General features: G+C 43.5%; 1 protein-coding gene across 1 annotated transcript in view; it reads right to left on the bottom strand.

Annotated features, from left to right (window-relative positions):
• SERPINE3 (serpin family E member 3) overlaps positions 1–2568 on the bottom strand; it is a 33195-nt gene extending 30627 nt beyond the window's left edge. Inside the window, exon 1 of the mRNA XM_073613237.1 lies at positions 2286–2568. The gene's annotated coding sequence lies outside the window, so the exon portion shown is untranslated. The remainder of the gene's footprint in view (positions 1–2285) is intronic.
• Between the last annotated feature and the right edge of the window lie 15417 nt (positions 2569–17985).

Below are 17985 nucleotides of genomic sequence, written 5' to 3'. Positions count from 1 at the left end.
AAAGGAGATATTTAAAGCAGAAATATGTCACAGCAACAAATACCATAACATTAGCAGCTCTAAAATAATCCAAACGTTTTAGGATTTGTTAAAAGTTCACTAAAATAGTTAAATAAGTATGAAGTCCACTTTTATATATAAAATGAGGTAGATGTAAATGTAGGATCGTCCATCACAGAAGAAACGTTGCAGATAGTAAATCAAAACAATCGCCTCCTCCACACTGCACGCGTCACAATCCCCCTAGGAGATGTACTTACCAGATGATACTGGGTTATACGCTTATCTGTCAATGGATGATGTCTGCTCACTGCATACACTCCGTCAGATGATCCTGGGTTATACACTTGGCTTGCAATGGGTGTTGTCAGCTCTCTGCATGGAATCCATCTAGATGTTTGCTCGTCACAAGCAGAGAACAAAGATACACATAGCGTAATCCAGTACTAAAAGGTATTTATTGTAGGTTTCCTTAAGATTGCACACTTACAATGTAATTCAAAATAAAAGAGCATGTAACAACAATGTATCACAAGTCAATAATCCTGACTACCTCTCACCGCTCCAGCGGTGTTCCCAGGTAAGGCAAGCAGGAAAGCCGATGATGTAGGTTGCTGCGTGGTCAGGCCCTGACTAGTTTCGTGATTGCTTCGTCAGAGGACGTACATCATTGGCTTTCCTGCTTGCCTTACCCAAGAACACCGCTGGAGTGGTGAGAGGTAGTCAGGAATATCGACTTGTGACACATTGTTGTTACATGCTCTTTTATTTTGAATTACATTGTAAGTGTGCAATCTTAAGGAAACCTATAATAAATACCTTTTAGTACTGGATTACGCTTATGTGTATCTTTGTTCTCTGCTTGTGACGAGCAAACATCTAGATGGATTACATGCAGAGAGCTGACAACACCCTTTGCAAGCCAAGTGTATAACCCAGGATCATCTGACGGAGTGTATGCAGTGAGCAGACATCATCCATTGACAGATAAGTGTATAACCCAGTATCATCTGGTAAGTGCATTTCCTAGGGGGATTGTGACATGTGCAGTGTGGAGGAGGCGATTGTTTTGAATTACTATCTGCAACGTTTTTTCTGTGATGGACAATCCTACATTTACATCTACCTCATTTTATATATAAAAGTGGACTTCATACTAATTTAACTATTTTAGCGAACTTTTAACAAATCCTAAAACGTTTGGATTATTTTAGCGCCGCTAATGTTATGGTATTTGTTGCTGTGAAATATTTCTGATTTTATGTTTTATTATTATAGTAGCTGCTCTTGTTATTTTAAAGTAACACACTTTCCATGAGAGCTGAGGGAGAGATACCAACTGAGTGTTGAACTATTTCTCATTTTTCTGCCAATGAAAGGAGATATTTACCTGATCTTCCACTCTTCCCTGCAGCTAGACCAGTCCCTACAGATTCTGCATCCCCACTCTAGCAGTCTAGCGTCCCAACATCATGAAAACCAGAGCAGGGTCCATAGTCCTGCTCTGGACATGAGAACGCCAAGGCAAGGTCCACCACTGGAGCATGGGAGCGCACCGTCAATATTGAACCCTACGGACTAAGACTGGAATGCCATTAAAGTTCATGTGTGTGTAAAGGCAGGTGTCCCAGTACATTTGAGTATATAGTGTATCGCAATACACTTTGGTTGCCATTAAACTCCTTGTTAAGTTGAAAATTAAAAATATATCAAACATTATTAAAATAAATTCTCATTACATCCATTCATCTGTCATTATTTTATATATATATATATATATATATATATATATATATATATATATATATATATATATATATAAAATGTATATAAATATATTTTAAAAATGTTTAAAAATGTATAACCTGCAATAATGAAACAGGGGCATGATTTTATAAATTGCCCATAACAACCAATCACATTCATGGATTCTTTTTTTTTTATCAGGAATCAAAAGATGACATATAATAGGCTTTTATATCTGCTGTTGCTTTTGGTTTCTTTTGCTCCAGTTTTGAAAAAATCCCACACAATGGCTTGATTTCTTAAAACAGTAGTTGTCAAATGACAACAGATAGTCAGATTTTATTTAATTGGGAAGATGAGTACTGAGTAAGGAACAGCTTTACAGTTGCTCCAGTTTTTAGCTGTCATCTCCAATATTTTTGCATCTCTAGCTGTAGTTTAGGCAGACACAATCTATAGGTTTCCCATTTTTTTATGCAGTTGCATCCCATTCATTTTGCAGAGAGTGATTAATGACAGGCATCTGCTGGTGTACTCACAGTTTGCCTTGTGCTGCACTGTCCTCCTCTATTTATCTCTCGGTGAATCTCCTTCTGTCAGGCACTTTGATGTGTGGATGTGTAAAGCTAAGTCATGAGACTGCATTGGAAGGGATAGTCGGTGACTGCAGTCTCTATTGGCGATGTCTGTACCACTCTGGCCAAATTCCTGTGTACTGGTGGATCTATATAGAGCCAGGCAGAGAGGCTGGTCACTCACCAGCAAATCCAGTACAAGGCACAAGAGGGGACACTTGGAGATGCAGTCAGCACTTTTCACTCAGTCTTTACAACAGTGTGACCTGATTATACTTCAGCAGATTTTTATGCTATATAGGCATGGCTATAAATAGTAAAGCCTTTGACAATAGTCTATTCGAAGCACTGATATACGTTTGCTATTATTCTTTTGAATAAGGAACATTTTTAGTTAAAAATATCAAAGGTCTGGTTTCAGACCTACTATGAATTATTATGTAACTTAAACTTGTGCGAAGTGAACCCACACAGTAATGCTTACAAAAATCCAAAGCTTCTTAACCTTTTATGGAGGTCTGGTCCTTTCTGAAAATGATGCTAAATGGCTAGAACATCCCATAATGTCTAAGGGGTTTACTATAGCACATTAAACAAATGAAACCTGGCAAAAACTCTAAGCAAGATGACCTAACAATTTCCCTAGGACTTATCCTCACCCCACGCTTTGTGTCTGCGTTCAGCTCCCTTACAGAGCTTCCCTCGCCTTTTCTAAATTTAGTGGAAGCCCATATCACTGTTCATCATAAGGAAGGCAAAGATCCAACCCAGGTCACCAACTATTGCCCAATATTGCTCTTTAAAGTAGATGTAAACATATTTGCCAAGATTTTATCTAAAGACCTTTTCCTGCTTCACCCTTCCATGTTATCACTTGACCATGTAGGATACGTCCCAGGAAGAGAGGCAATGGATTATACCCCGAACCTCCATCACTGGCTGACTACCACTACAACACAGGAGTTCTACCTCCATATGGATGCCCAAAAGGCACTGGACCTTGCGTGGGGCCATATACAAGCAGTACTTGAGTTTGCACTCAAGAGGAAACATGAGTCAGAATTGAGTGAAAGTGAACATCCACCTGTCTAATGATTTCTGGACCTGAAATGGAACGTGGCAGGGGTGCCCCCTGTCCCCAAAAATATTTATACTGACTTTGGGACCTTTCTTCTGTTGTCTGCAATCAAATCCATAGATAAATGGTTGCAAGGTGGGAAAAAGTATACAGTGCCTTGAAAAAGTATTCATACCACTTGAAATTTTCCAAATTTTGTCATGTTACAACCAAAAACATAAATGTATTTTATTGGGATTTTATGTACTAGACCAACACAAAGTGGCACATAATTGTGAAGTGGAAGGAAAATGATAAATGTTTTTCAAAATCCTTTACAAATAAATATGTGAAAATTGTGGAGTGCATTTGTATTCAGCCGCCCCGAGTCAATACTTTGTAAAACCAACTTTTGCTGTAATTACAAGTCTTTTTGGGGATGTCTCTACCTGCTTTGCACATCTAGAGAGTGAAATTTTTGCCCATTCTTCTTTGCAAAATAGCAATCTGTCAGATTGGATGGAGAGCGTCTGTGAACAGCAATTTTCAAGTCTTGCCACAGATTCTCAATTGGATTTAGGTCTGGACTTTGGGCAATTCTAACACATGAATATGCTTTGATCTAAACCATTCCATTGTAGCTCTGGCTGTATGTTTAGGGTTGTTGTCCTGCTGGAAGGTGAACCTCCACTCCAATCTTAAAGCTGAGCGATGTCAGCATCCAAAGCCGATCTGTCCCATCTTCGGTAAGGGAGTCAGGAAGTGAAGCCTTGCAGCTTCACAGCCTGGTTCCCTACTTCGCATGCGTGAGTCACGCTGGGCATCCTCACTGGTCCCTGCTGTCTTCTGGGACCTGTGTGTCTCCCAGAAGACAGCGGGGGGGGGGGGGGGGGGGGCCTGCCGTGATCTATGCCGGAAGTAGGAGCAAATACCTGGATTATACAGGTATATGCTCTCCCCCTAAAAGGTGCCAAATGTGACACCGGAGGGGGGGGGGGAATCCGATCAGCGGAAGTTCCATTTTTGGGTGGAACTCCACTTTAAATTATTTGCAGACTTCTCTCAGGTTTTCTTTTAAGATTGCCCTGTATTTGGCTCCATCCATCTTCCTATCAACTCTGATCAGCTTCCCTGTCCCTGCTGAAGGAAACCATCCCCACAACATGATGCTGACACCACCATGTTTTCCTGTGGGGATAATGTGTTCAGGGTGATGTGCAGTGTTAGTTTTCTGCCACACATAACGTTTTGCTTTTAGGCCAAAAAGTAAAATTTTGCCCGGCCTGTCAGTTTAGGTGGACAGCCATGTCTTGGTAGGTTTGCAGTTGTGCCATACTCTTTCCAATTTCAGGTGATGGATTGAACAGTGAGATGTTTAAAGCTTGGATATTTTTCTATAACCTAACCCTGCTTTAAACCTCTCCACAACTTGATCCCTGACCTGTCTGGTGTGTTCCTTGGTCTTCAAGATGCTGTTTGTTCACTAAGATTCTCTAACAAACCTCTGAGGGCTTCACAGAACAGCTGTATTTAAACTGAGATTAATTAAATGTAGCCAAGAGCTGGCCATTGTACCTGCAATTCAGGGACAGTGTGCGGTGCTATTCATGTGGAGCTGTCTCCTTCTAGTGTTGGCTTGGACTCCATATGTAATCTCCTGACAGACAGAAACTAGAGCAGAGCAAAGCATCATGGGATGTGTAGTGCAGAATGCTGGGGTTTCAATTCTAGCAGGACTGGCCTGAACTACAACCACCAAAGTGCTGAGGAGGAAAGAACAGACTAATAGTAAATGATATAAAAAGGCTGGTTTAGGCCTACAGTAGATTGCTCTCTTGGGACGTCGGCCTGAATCTGCCGGCAGGAGCCCTGTGCCAGTGTGAGCTGCGGCCAAGTCGTGGCCTGCAAAGAAGGGAGCCATACAGCTGCATCCAGAGGAACATCTGTGACCAGCATCGCTTCCTAGCTGTAGAGGTTCAGAGGTTGATCCAGATCCTTCAGCGTTACCTGCACTTCAGATCCAGGTAGGCCATGGCGTGGTGTGATCGGGGGATCAGATGCCATTCCCTGAGCCAGGACCCAGAGCCTCAAATCATCATCATCTGCATCGTTGCCAGCAACTTATGTGGTGATCGGTGAGCGGGCACCTCCCCATTTGAACCCATAAACACTTCATATAGACATCATTGTCTTTGCCCACATTTCTGAACCTTGTAGTCCCACAGGAAGCAAGTTCTTTATTACCCACAGACAATCCTGTCCTCTGTGACCCTATTGGATACAATATTATTGAAGTAATATATATGGTGACCAGGTGCTTGTAAGATTGAACAGGAAAAGTTTGTAACTACAAGGAGTTGATTACACAACAGCTAAATTTGCACTGTTCCACCACCAAATAATTATTTCCCTCATCATACTTGAGTGCTAGCTGAAGATTTGCCGAATTCCACTGAGTTATCATTAACCCCTTTTTGTTCTTTCCTCATCTTACTAAGAGACTAATATTATTTACCATAAGGGGTCTGTTCACATTTCTCTGGAACTACCACTTCCCGCCCAGCCTATAGCAGAATGATGGCCGGGCGGTGGTTCTGTTATCATATGATGTCTTTCAGGATAACATGCCAGCGCTCGCCCGCGGGCTCACTCTGACACAGCGCATCTCCAATCATGGTAAGGAGCCTCTGACGGAGGCTCCTTATTATGTGATCAGCTGTGACCAATCACAGCGTGAACCAGGAAGTGCTGGTAAACAGCTTTCCTCGGTTCGCGCTGACAGGGAGAGCTGATCGGCAGCTGTTGGGGGGGGGGGTCTGCGCTGATAATCAGCACATTCATTATCAGTGCAGCCCCATGAGAGGTGCCCATCTGCTGCCAATCAGTGCCCATCAGCTGCCAGTCTGTGCCCCATCAGTAACGCCTGTCAGTGCCCATCAAAGTGCCAATCAGTGCCCCATCAGTAATGCCTGTTAGTGCCCTTCAGATGCCAAACATTCCTGCCTGTCAGCTTATCATCAGTGCTGCCTATCCAGTGCCATATATCGGTGCCTATCAGTGCCATCTATTAGTGCCCATCAGTGCTGCATATCAGTGTAGCCTAGTGCCCTTCTGTGGAAAACCACAACCCAAGAATAACCATGGTGGATCTGACCATACTCAAGTACAAAGGAGGCATTGGGCTCCCAGATATTAAAAAGTATTTCAGGACCTGCGTGACCACCAGACTGGTCGATTAGAACCTGCACTCTACCTTGAAGGATTGGGTATCATTGGAACAAACCATCACTCTTTTTCCACTAGACGATACCCCTAGGATCTCTTCACAATTTATACCTAGAACAGTACACAAACATCCACTCATAGGGGTTACCCTGCTGAGATTCTGCAATGGCTGCAACACATTAGAGTTGATTTAATAAAGGCAAATAGACTGCACTTTGCAAGTACCGTTGCACTCATTTTCCTTAATAAATGTAATGAGGTATAGAATATCCAATCAGGTGCAAAGAAAATAGAAAAAGTATTTTTTCTTGCACATGATTGCACATGATGATGGAAATCAGCAGAGCTTTACCACATTTACTATTCTTTGGGGAAAACGAGCCTGACTGCATTTGCAAAGTGCACAATCTATTTGCCTTTAGTAGAGTCTCTATCGTTCACCACTGGCTGAAATCTGAAGGATCTATCATAAACAGATCAGATCCCATTGTGGTCCTACCTCCAAACTGAACACTTTCTGTCCAATTTCCAATCCAAATATCTGTACCCAAGAGCTCTCGCCACTCGTGTGCATTCCTGTCCACTGGCCCAAAACATCCATACTTTACAGGAATCGGTCCTAAGATTAGACAAAATATCTGAATTATACAAAAGAATAATGTCCATCTTTATCTAAAGAGTCACAAGATGCTTCACTACTACTCACCCAAAGGTACTACTTAGGTTTCTGAAAGTGACACATTCACTGGATGCATGGAGGGCACCGTTAGTGGGGGTCTGGTCTTCCCGGATGTGGAAGAATACCCTTCTGAATCAGCACCCACCATTCCAGCCCATACATCACATACCCTTCCCAACCCATCTTTCCCTGCTCCCCATCCCTCCTTTTTTGACATTACCTCTTACATGCATATTACATATTGTAATAAGTGCGGTAGGAGCAGACCATTTAGGGGTCTTTGGGTGACGTCAGCAGACAGCGGACTTCAGCCCACTGTCTGCTGAAAACGGGTCACAGGAGTGCAACAGAATTGTACTCCTGTGATCCATACAAGCTTTGGCTGGACTTCTCCTTTAATGTAATTGTTTGTGTTATATTGTTAAAGTGGATGTGTAGATATCATGAAGGAAGCATACCTTATATAAAAAGGATATAAAACAAGTGATACTAGTATAGTATTGTCACTCTATAAATCACTTGTAAGGCCACATCTTGAATATGGTGTCAAATTTTGAGCATTAGGAACATGGAAGATTTAGGGGACCTTCAAAGCAAGGCAGCTACATTAATAAAAGAGATGATAAAAGATCTACCTTACAATGTTACAAAGTTTGATAAAACTGGGCACAGTCAGTAAAACAGAAGACTTATGCCCCGTACACACGATTGGACATTCCGACAACAAAATTCATAGATTTTTTCTGATGGATGTTGGCTCAAACTTGTCTTGCATACACGGTCACACAAATCTTGTTGGAAATTCCGAATGTCAAGAACACGGTGACGTACAACACGTACGACGAGCTGAGAAAAATGAAGTTCAATAGCCAGTGCGGCTCTTCTGCTTGATTCTGAGCATGCGTGCAACTTTGTGCGTTGGAATTGTGTACACACGATCGGAATTTACGACAATGGATTTTGTTGTCGGAAAATGTGAGATCCAGATCTCAAATTTTGTGTGACGAAAATTCCGATGGAAAATGTCCGATGGAATTTCCGACAACAAGCTCCCATCGAACATTTTCTGTTGGAAAATCCGACCATGTGTACGGGGCATTAGAGTGGTTCTAAAGGTAGAAGGTTTTTTTTACCTTAATGCATTCTCTGCATTAAAGTGGAGCGCTTTTCTCCTGTGTAAAAATTAAAAAACTGTAGTTGCTGACTTTTAATAAACAGACACTCATCTGTCCCACGATCCAGCACCGTTCTCACCTGGGATAGTTCTTCACTAGTCTTCGGGTTCCCGGTACCGGCATTTTGGCTATATGCTGCACACTGGTAAAGTCAGGGTATCTGTTTTGGATATCTCCATTCCTCCAGTGGATTGCATGCAGTTTGGGACTGGGTCAATAGGATGGATGTTACTACCACATATAACTGCTAGCCCATTTTAAGGTTGAGCACCTTGGGTCTGTTTATTGCCTTTTTTACCCTGCTGTGACAGCTTGCAGCCTCAGAGCCGGGTGCCCACTGCGCATGCACAAAGCATGCTGCTCATTCCCCTTTTGGGTGGAGTTCCGTTTTGAGGTAAGATACCTTCTGTGTGCAGCTCTTCCCCCAGCCCCTCTTATACTTACATGAGCCCAAACTCGATCCAGTGTTCTCTCACTCCTCACTGAAGAGTGAGGCAGCAGTGGGAGTCATTGCCTTCCTTTAGAAAGTACTCAAAATGTAAAAGTCCTATGGATGGTCCTACAACAGCCAGAATGTTGTGCAGATGAAACCCACATCACCACATTATGTGATTTATAACATCAGCCCTGAATGTACACAATATACCGTCAGTCAGCAAAAGGCACAAGGCAGTTGGGGGCAGATATACAGGTCCTATCTAGAATGTACCACATACAGGAGGTCCCCGAATTACGAACCTCCGACTTGTGAACGATTCCTACTTACGAACGGGAGGCGGCGTCGGTGGGCACATCGGAAAACAATGGAAAACATCAGAAAACAGCGGAAAATGAAGTTGGAAAACAGCAGAAAACATCAGAAAACAATGTCTCTGCTGTTCTGCGCATGCGCTTCCGACTTACACACAAGTTCGACTTAAGAACAAACAGGCAGTCCCTAACCCGTTCATAACTCGGGGACTGCCTGTACACAAAAATATAATATTTGAAGTGTAATGTATGTTCAAATGTGTTGCGGTAAAGTAATTTTGGAAAGTGGAGGAGGCACATTATGAAAAATAGGGTTAAAAAGCTGTTTTTCTGTAAAATTCAACTTCATTCAGCCACAATATTAATACATGGCTATGGAGAAAGCCGAGTTCCCACTCTGAACATATAATCAGTAAATGGTGTGAGATTTAGTGACCAGCTTTACGGCCATAAAAGATCCTTATTAGCTGTGCAAGCCACCACCACTGTGATTTAAGCAATCTTGAATTTTATCTAAAACCGTGAGAAAACATCCAGAGAATTTGGGCATCATTAATGTATCTCTCTTTTCATCATAAAAAAGAAAAAAAAAACAGAAACAAGATCTTCCCAAGTGAGGGAAAGACAATTGTCGCTGCTCATTATACTGTAAAACAATTTATGGTATTTGCTGGATTCTGCATTCCTTTATGCATCTCTAATACACAATTATTTATCCTATTCATTCTTTCCATTTAGTGGTAATTATGTTATAACACCAGCTCTGCACATTCGGATGACTACCTGGCCTTGTTAGGAAAGACAGCATGAGAAAGAGTCTGAGACAAAAGGTCTGCACTGGCTAAATGAGGGGTCTCCAAACTTTCTAAACAAAGGGCCAGTTTACTGTCCTTCAGACTTTAAGAGGGCCAGACTGTGGTCAGTGGGAGAAGAAAATGGCCTGGCCTCAGTGGGAAAAAATAATGCCCCATTGTTTGTTTCAGTGAGAGTAATTGCACCCCATTATTGGTGTAAGCGGGAGGAATTGTGCCCCATCATTGATATCATTGGGCCCCATTGTTGAGGAATTGTACCCCATTGTTGGTGTCAATGGGAGTAATTTTGCCCCATCGTTGGTGTCATTGGAAGGAAATGTGCCCCCCTCATTGGTGTCAGTGGGGTTAATTATGTGCCATTGTAGGTATCAGTGGATGAAATAGTGCCCCAAGGGCCCGATAAAAGCAAGCAAAGGGCAGCATCTGGCCCCTGGACTGCTATTTGGAGACCACTGGGCTAAATGATAGGACCCCGAGTGAAAAGCAAGCAAAATAAAAATTAGCTCAATGTGAAAAAATATAAAGTGTATGTAAAGCCAAAACCTTTTATTTTAGATTTGGATAGAATGTAGGAGGATTATAACTACTGTCAGGCTTTGATTGCTGTATGTGATCCCATTAGAGAGATTCATGCTTACTATTGGACCAGGTGGCCATTGTCCCAATTACAGAAAGTGATGGGAAATTCAAAAATCTTTGTCACAGGAAAAGGAGGTAAGGCAACCTCTTCCAATCGGGAAAGCTGTCCTTATGGCAACTAAGGGCTCTTTTACACATGCGTTGAAAATAGGTGGTTTGGTCGTGTTATTAACGCTTCTCGAACGCCTACCAATGTCACATAGAATTGTTACAATAGGGAGCAGATGGAGGTGTTCACACTGTAGCATTAGTGTTGCTGTGAGGCAAAAATAACGCTCCCTGTAGAGTTAGACAGGCGTTAACTGCCTCCATTTACTTCTATTGAAATGCACCACAACCAAACCTGAAACACCTTTTTGTTTTTTTACATGGCTAAAATGGGAAATGATCACTTGTAAAACTTTGCATCTACACTGTAAACGCACTGTAAATGATATAGAGCTGTAGGCACGTTTACTGTACGGCTGCAAAGTGTCAAAAATAATATTTTCCCATTTTAGCCTTGTAAAAAAAAAAAAAACATACACAGGGCATTTGAGAAGTGTTGCCTGACGCAACATGAAAAAAGACATCCTAAATTCTCATTAACGCTATAGGTGCCTTAATGTACTTTTAGGCAGTTTTGAAATTTAACGCCAGTGTGAAAGAGCCCTAAGAGGGATATTGCCTTGTTTTGGAGATTACCGCGTCACGGAGACTCGGATGATCACAGATCCAAGTAAGTGGCCAATCCTGGTCCCTTACCATGTGATCAGCTGTCAGCCAATGACAGCTGATCACATGATGTAAACAAAAGCTCGGTAATCGTTTTTTTTTCTCCTCATGCTGTCACCATGAGGAGAAAAAAAAGCCGATCACCGGCTTATGTTAAAGGGACATCGGTCCCGAAGAGGAAGGAAGCACATATGTCTCATCTGTGCCTGCCAGTGCCACCTGCCATTGCCACCTGCCAGTGCCCACAGTGCCACCTATCAATGCCCACAAGTGCCACCTGTCACCTCCCACAAGTGGTGCCAATCAGTGCCACCTAGCAGTGCTGCCATCATTACCACCCATCAGTGCCCATCACTGCCACCCATCAGTGTCCATCACTGCCACCCATCGGTACCCATCAGTGCCGCCTCATCAGCGTACATCAATGAAGGAGAAAAATTACCTGTTTGCAAAATTTTATAACACAATATTAAAAAAATATAATTTTTTTTTTTTTAATTCGGTCTTTTTCAATTTTTTTAACAAAAACTAAAAACCGCAGAGGTGATCAAATACAACCAAAAGAAAGCTCTATTTGTGGTAAAAAAAATGATAAAAATGTAATTTGAGTACAGTGTTGTATGACCGCGCAATTGTCATTCAAAGTGCGTCAGCGCTGAAAGCTGAAAATTGGTCTGGACAGGAGAGGGGTTTAAGTGCCCAGTAAGCAAGTGGTTAAATACAAGCTGGCACACTCTGCAGCAGACTGAGAGGATGAGCTCACAGTGCCTTTCCTCACTTCTTGTCAGAGGCACTGAGCTCTATGGACAGCTTGGAGTCTTGGACCAATGGTAAAGTACCAATGGCCCAATCTGTCCAATAAAAATGCTGCAGTGAGAGGCGTGCTCTCTCTAAAAGACACATGCTCCCATCCAGCCCGGCCCTCTTAACTAAAAGGAAAAAACATAGGGTTTTGGGTATAAGATTTACCCACAATCCCATGTTTTTCTCACACAGTTGAGAGGGAGAATGAGAATCTGCTGCTGTTGAAAAGGTACTGTTTTAATCAAGCTAAACCATATATGTATATGCTATATGTTATAACATAATAATTTATTATGTATCTAATTACTGTGAAATTACTGGTTGGAAGTTATAACTTCAAATTTCAGTCATTTGTCCATTAAGCCACCTGCTTGAGTACAGTTTTTGAAAATATAGAATATTACATTAAAAACAATATGTAATAATTATTTGTATATTACTTACTTATGGTAATTAACCCCTTGCCACCCAGGTCAATTCTGACACTTCTCTCCTACATGTAAAAAATCATATTTTATATATATATATATATATATATATATATATATATATATATATATATATACATATATATATATATATATATATATATATATACATATATATATATATATATATATATATATATATATATATATATATATATATATATATATATATATATATATATATATATATATATACACATATACATATACATACATTTTTTTTTTCTAGCAGACACCCCTAGAGAATAAAACTGTGGTTGTTGCAAATTTTTATGTCACACTGTATTTGCACAGCAATTTTTCAAACGCATTTCTTTTGGAAAGAAACTGTTTCATGACTAAAAAAAAATAAAAAAACACTAAAGTTAGCCTGATTTTGTTGTATAATGTGAAAGATAATGTTACGCCAAGTCAGTAGATACCCAAACATGTCACGCTTCTAAATTGTGCACACTTGTGGAATGGTGCCAAACTTCAGTACTTAAAAATCTCCATAGGCGACACTAACATTTTTTACAGGTTACATGAGTTACGGAGGAGGTCTAGTGCTCGCTCTAATGATAGCGGCGTATGTAACCTGTGTGTATCTGGCTCTGATAATAACCAGTGCCTCACCAGCCACTGACCTCACTGCACGTCCCTGGTAGGAACCTCTCATTTCCCTGCTTCTAATCCAACACCAGGGGCTGTGCACTATCAGGTGGGAGATCAATCCACCACTGCTTGAAGAACCCCTAGAAACCTCTGCGTGAACCCCAGTTAAGAAAGGGTACCTTGATTGGATGAATCAATTTGGTTAATTTGGTTCAACAGGCACCGGCTGAATTTTGTTCCATCTATGGTCACTCCCACGTGACATAAGTTGATCTAATGATCGACTTCTGTCAAAAGGGAATGTTGGAAAAATGTCATTTGATCAGCAGTTGCAGCAAATTGGCTGCAGCGCTGATCAGTGTATTCTGATAGCAGAGGAATCCCACTGTCAGAATACAAGTGTCAGAATACAATAGCACAATGGGGTGGATTCCTCCATCCACCATCTTTGGGAAACTTTAGACGCGACAACCAAACTTAAACCTAGCCAGACATGGTTCAAAAAAGATCGCCAGGAACGGACCGAATTTTAATCAATGGATGGGCAGGCAGGTTGTTTCTTTTAATCGACTTGTGCATAACCAACCTGTCGGTTTTCCTGAAAGATCAGTGCTGCCGCCTATAGCCGGAAACACTGATCATTGTACTCTGATGGCGGGGCAGGCTCCCCACTGTCAAAATACAATACCAAAGCAGGAAGGATTGTTCCATCCACAATGAGTGTGCGGACGAGGGGATCAGATAATTTTTTATGTTCAACCTGCTAGGGGCTGCCTTCCTTTTTTTTTCATTATGTAGCCCAAGTAACATTAGTTGATTGTCTGTGTTTACTTATAGAATAATAATGTTCTGGGCCTGTCGAGCAGTGCTCCTGCATTGTAATCCTGTTACGCTTCCAGTGCAAAAGACACATTTACTTCACAAACTGATTAAAAAAATGTTTTTTTATATCATGTAGGAGTAAGGCTCCCTTTCCTTTTAACTACCAGGTGACTCTTCTGGAGAAAATGCCAATGTAAATATTGCTTTGTATGTGTTACCACACACAGGGCCGAAAATAGGGGGGGCGCCTGCCCCGGTTGACGCATCTAGGGAGGTGCCACAAGGGGTGCTGCCCCCACCCGCACTGGGAACTGCTGCTCTAAGGGTGTCACTGCTGCCCGATCAAGTGTAATGGACAGGCAAGTCTCCCTCCTAGTCCCGCCCAGTGCCCAAACAGCCTATGTCTTTTCTGCATGAGGCATCCCAGAGAAGGGGAAGCTTCAAATAAGACCCTGGACTGGGGGGGTGCAGAGGAGGCACTGGACTGGGGGGGGGGTGTGGAGGAAGACCTGGACTGAGGGGGTGCAGTGAAGGCCCTGGGCTGGGGGATTAGAGGAGGGTGCAGTGGAGGCCCTGGGCTGATGGGGGGTGCGGAGGAGGCCTTGAGCTGGGGAGTGCGGAGGAGGCCCTGAGCTGGGGAATGTGGAGGAGGTCCTGACCTAGAGGGGGCACAGAGGAGACCCTGGACTTGGGGGATGCAGAGCAGGGCCTGGTGGGCTGGGGGGGTGCAGAGGAGGCCCTGACCTGGGGGGCGCAGAGGAGACCCTGGACTTGATGGATGCAGAGGAGGTTCTGGGCTGGGGAGTGCAGAGGAAGCCCTGGACTGGGGGGTGCAGAGGAAGCCCTGGAGTGGGGGGGTGCAGAGGAGCCTCTGGACTAGGAGGGGTACAGAGGAGGCCCTGGTCTGGGGGATACAGAGGAGGCCCTGGACTAGGAGGGGAGTTCAACGGAGGCTCTGTACTGGGGGCTGTAGAGGAGGCCCTGGACTTTAAAAGTGAGGTTGATAAAAGGACTTGGATTCGGAGATCAGGGTGCAGAGGAGGCTCCAGTTTTGGGGTGGGCTGTAAAGGAGGCCTTGGACTAGCAGAGGAGTGCAGAGGAGGCCCTGGACTAGGGGGGTGAGTGCAGAGGAGGCCATTGACTAGGAAATGGTGGTTGGTGTACCAAAGGCCCCTGGATAGGTGGAGGACAAGGGAGATCCTAGACTAGTTGACGGGGTGCCTGGAGGTCCTGGATTAGGAGAGGGGGTGTCTGGAGGCCCTGGACTAGGGTAACAGGTGTCTGGAGGCCCTGGACTATGAGAGGGGGATTGTGGAGACCCTCTGGACTAGGAAAGAGGGTGCCTGAAGGACCTTCCAGCTTCAGGGAGAAAGAGCCTGGATTTAAAGCCTGGGCTGAGGAAGAGCCTGCCTGAGCCCTGGAGGGTTAGTTCACAACATAAATGGGGACATTTATCAATTGTCGCAAGTAATGCCAAACAGAAGCAGAGAGACAGGTTGTGTGATAGATTTATTAAAGGAGAAGTACAACCAAAGCCTGTTTGGTTGTACTTCTGTTGATCACACCGGTGCAGATTGTTTTGCACTCATGTGACCCATTTTCAGCTGACAGTGGGCCTAAGCTTGCTCTCAGCTGATGTCACAGAATCGGTCCAGGCTGGGGAATGATCGCAACCATATGGTTGGGATCTGCTCACATGCCTGGACCAGCACCCAGCTCAGCCTCTCAGCGAGCCGCTGAGAGCCTGAGTCGGCCAGTCCCGCCCCCTCCACAGCCCAGTGTTTCAGTGAGCACCGGTGGGGGGAGCTCTGAGAACTAAGTGATCGACTGTTTGATTATTCGGTTCTCAGCCTTAGAGCCGGTGGGGGACAGATGCAACATCTACCTAGATAAATATGATTCATAAATAAAATTCCCATACTTCTCTTTTAATTACCCGACATCTTCTCTTTCCTGCTATCTGGCCCACATGACAATTAGGCCTCATTTACATGTAGCATAAGCTTCCATGCCCAGTATGATGGCCGTGTACCGCGTGGGGATACTGTTCTGAGCAGGCAGTCCAGTCAAAGTCAATTGGGACTCAGCAGCTGCATGGATAGTCGAATGTCAAAATTTGACATGCAGACAGGAAGGGATGCATGTATCCGAACGCACAGTGTCTGCATTCAGATCCATGCACCCAGTTCTTTGAGTGAAGTTCTCTGGTGGATGCAGATGCAGCAAAAAGTGACTCAGCATACAGGACCTGTCTCAGCGCCTGTCTGAATGAGCCCTTAGGGGAAGTTATCAAAACTAGAGCAGACAGAATTTGCTGTGCATGGCAACCAATCAGATCATAGCTTTCATTTTAAAAGCTGAATACAGAAGCTGATTGGTGGCCATGCACAGCTGTTCCAGATTCTGACTGCACCAGTTTTGATAAATTCCCCTCACTGTCTTTTACATTTCTTACTCCTGACTACTGCATTCTAAGTACAGCACATTCTTTGTTAATTTGGTTGTAAAGGCACAACATGCTATGCATGAAGGTAAAAAACCTGTGAGCAGCAGCCCCCCCAGCCCAACCTAATTCTTACCTTAACCCCCTCTCCAACCAGCGATGTCCACGAGAGCCTTGGCTGTCTGGGGACTCGTACTCCTGTTTGTTCGTTGGCAGCAGCGTGAGCCATTGGCTCACACTGCTGGCAATCATAGCCAGTGAGCCAATCAGAAGACGGAGGGGGTGGAGACGAGCCATGGCTCTGTGTGTGGATGGACACCAGCTGCTTGCTGTGGGGGCACCCAGAAAGAGGCAGGGGCCAGGGGTGCCGGTGAGGTACCCAAGAGAAGGAGGAGCCAAGCTATTCTGTGCAAAACCACTACACAGAGCAGGTAAGTATAATATGTTTATTATTTAGAGAACAAAACAAAAAAAACAAGACTCTAATATCACTTTATGATTAGCCGTGTGTAGTAAAGGATATGCAATAGAACAGTTTTATTTTATTAAAATGAGTGTACTGAGGTTTGTACTGTCTGGTACATACTCACCTCTGACACAGTCATTAAAGCATATGGCCCTTTAAGCCCTTCCTACTGTTGATGCAATCTGACAACACCCACAGTTTTGACGTGGCACTGGCTATATTGCCTCATACCATTTTTCTTGGGGGGGGGGGTGCACAAAAATGTCCAGCCCCAGGTGCCAGATGTGCTAGCTACGCCATTGACCACACACTACATCAGGCGTGTCAAACTCAATTTCATCGAGGGTCGCATCAAATATATGGCCGGTTGTATCTGTAATGCCCGGTACACATGATGAGATTATTGGACGAATGATCGTCCGTTTTTTTTTTTTGCATGTTAATCTCAGATCGAATCTGATGAGTTTACTAAAGTCACGAAAATTCTCGTACAACAAAATAAAAAATCGGAAGTGATGTCATGTGTTGTAGTGTATTTGTATTGCATTTTCGCACATTTGTACTGATTAAACGAAAATCATACGATCTGGCATTGTACAATTTTTTTTTTCGTGCATGCTTGATCAAATTATATCGGATGAACTGTCCTGATCGGCTCACGAAAGCTCTGTACTAACGATCAGATTATCGTACGATTGCTCCGAAATCTGCGATTTTCTGATCGTGTGTACCAGACATAAGACTATATAAAAATTTACCCGGGGCTTTTTGTCTGAGAGAATAGGTACAGGAACTCAACCATGCCCTCCCCTGATGAACTGCATTGAGTGGTGGGTGTGGGCAAATTGTGGAAGGAACCCCTTCCCGCCGACCGAACGCACATATGCGGCCTCGGCTTTCCGGGGTTATACCGGGATGATGCCCGCAGCTGCAGGCATCATCCCGGTACCGTTGTTTTCAGCGGGCGATCGGCTACCCGAGTATAACAACCGA

This window comes from Aquarana catesbeiana, linkage group LG02 (assembly GCF_042186555.1).
Source record: "Aquarana catesbeiana isolate 2022-GZ linkage group LG02, ASM4218655v1, whole genome shotgun sequence".
Classification (NCBI taxonomy): domain Eukaryota; kingdom Metazoa; phylum Chordata; class Amphibia; order Anura; family Ranidae; genus Aquarana; species Aquarana catesbeiana.
The sequence above is the reverse complement of the archived record's forward strand: the minus strand, read 5'-3'. Positions and strand labels throughout refer to the sequence as shown.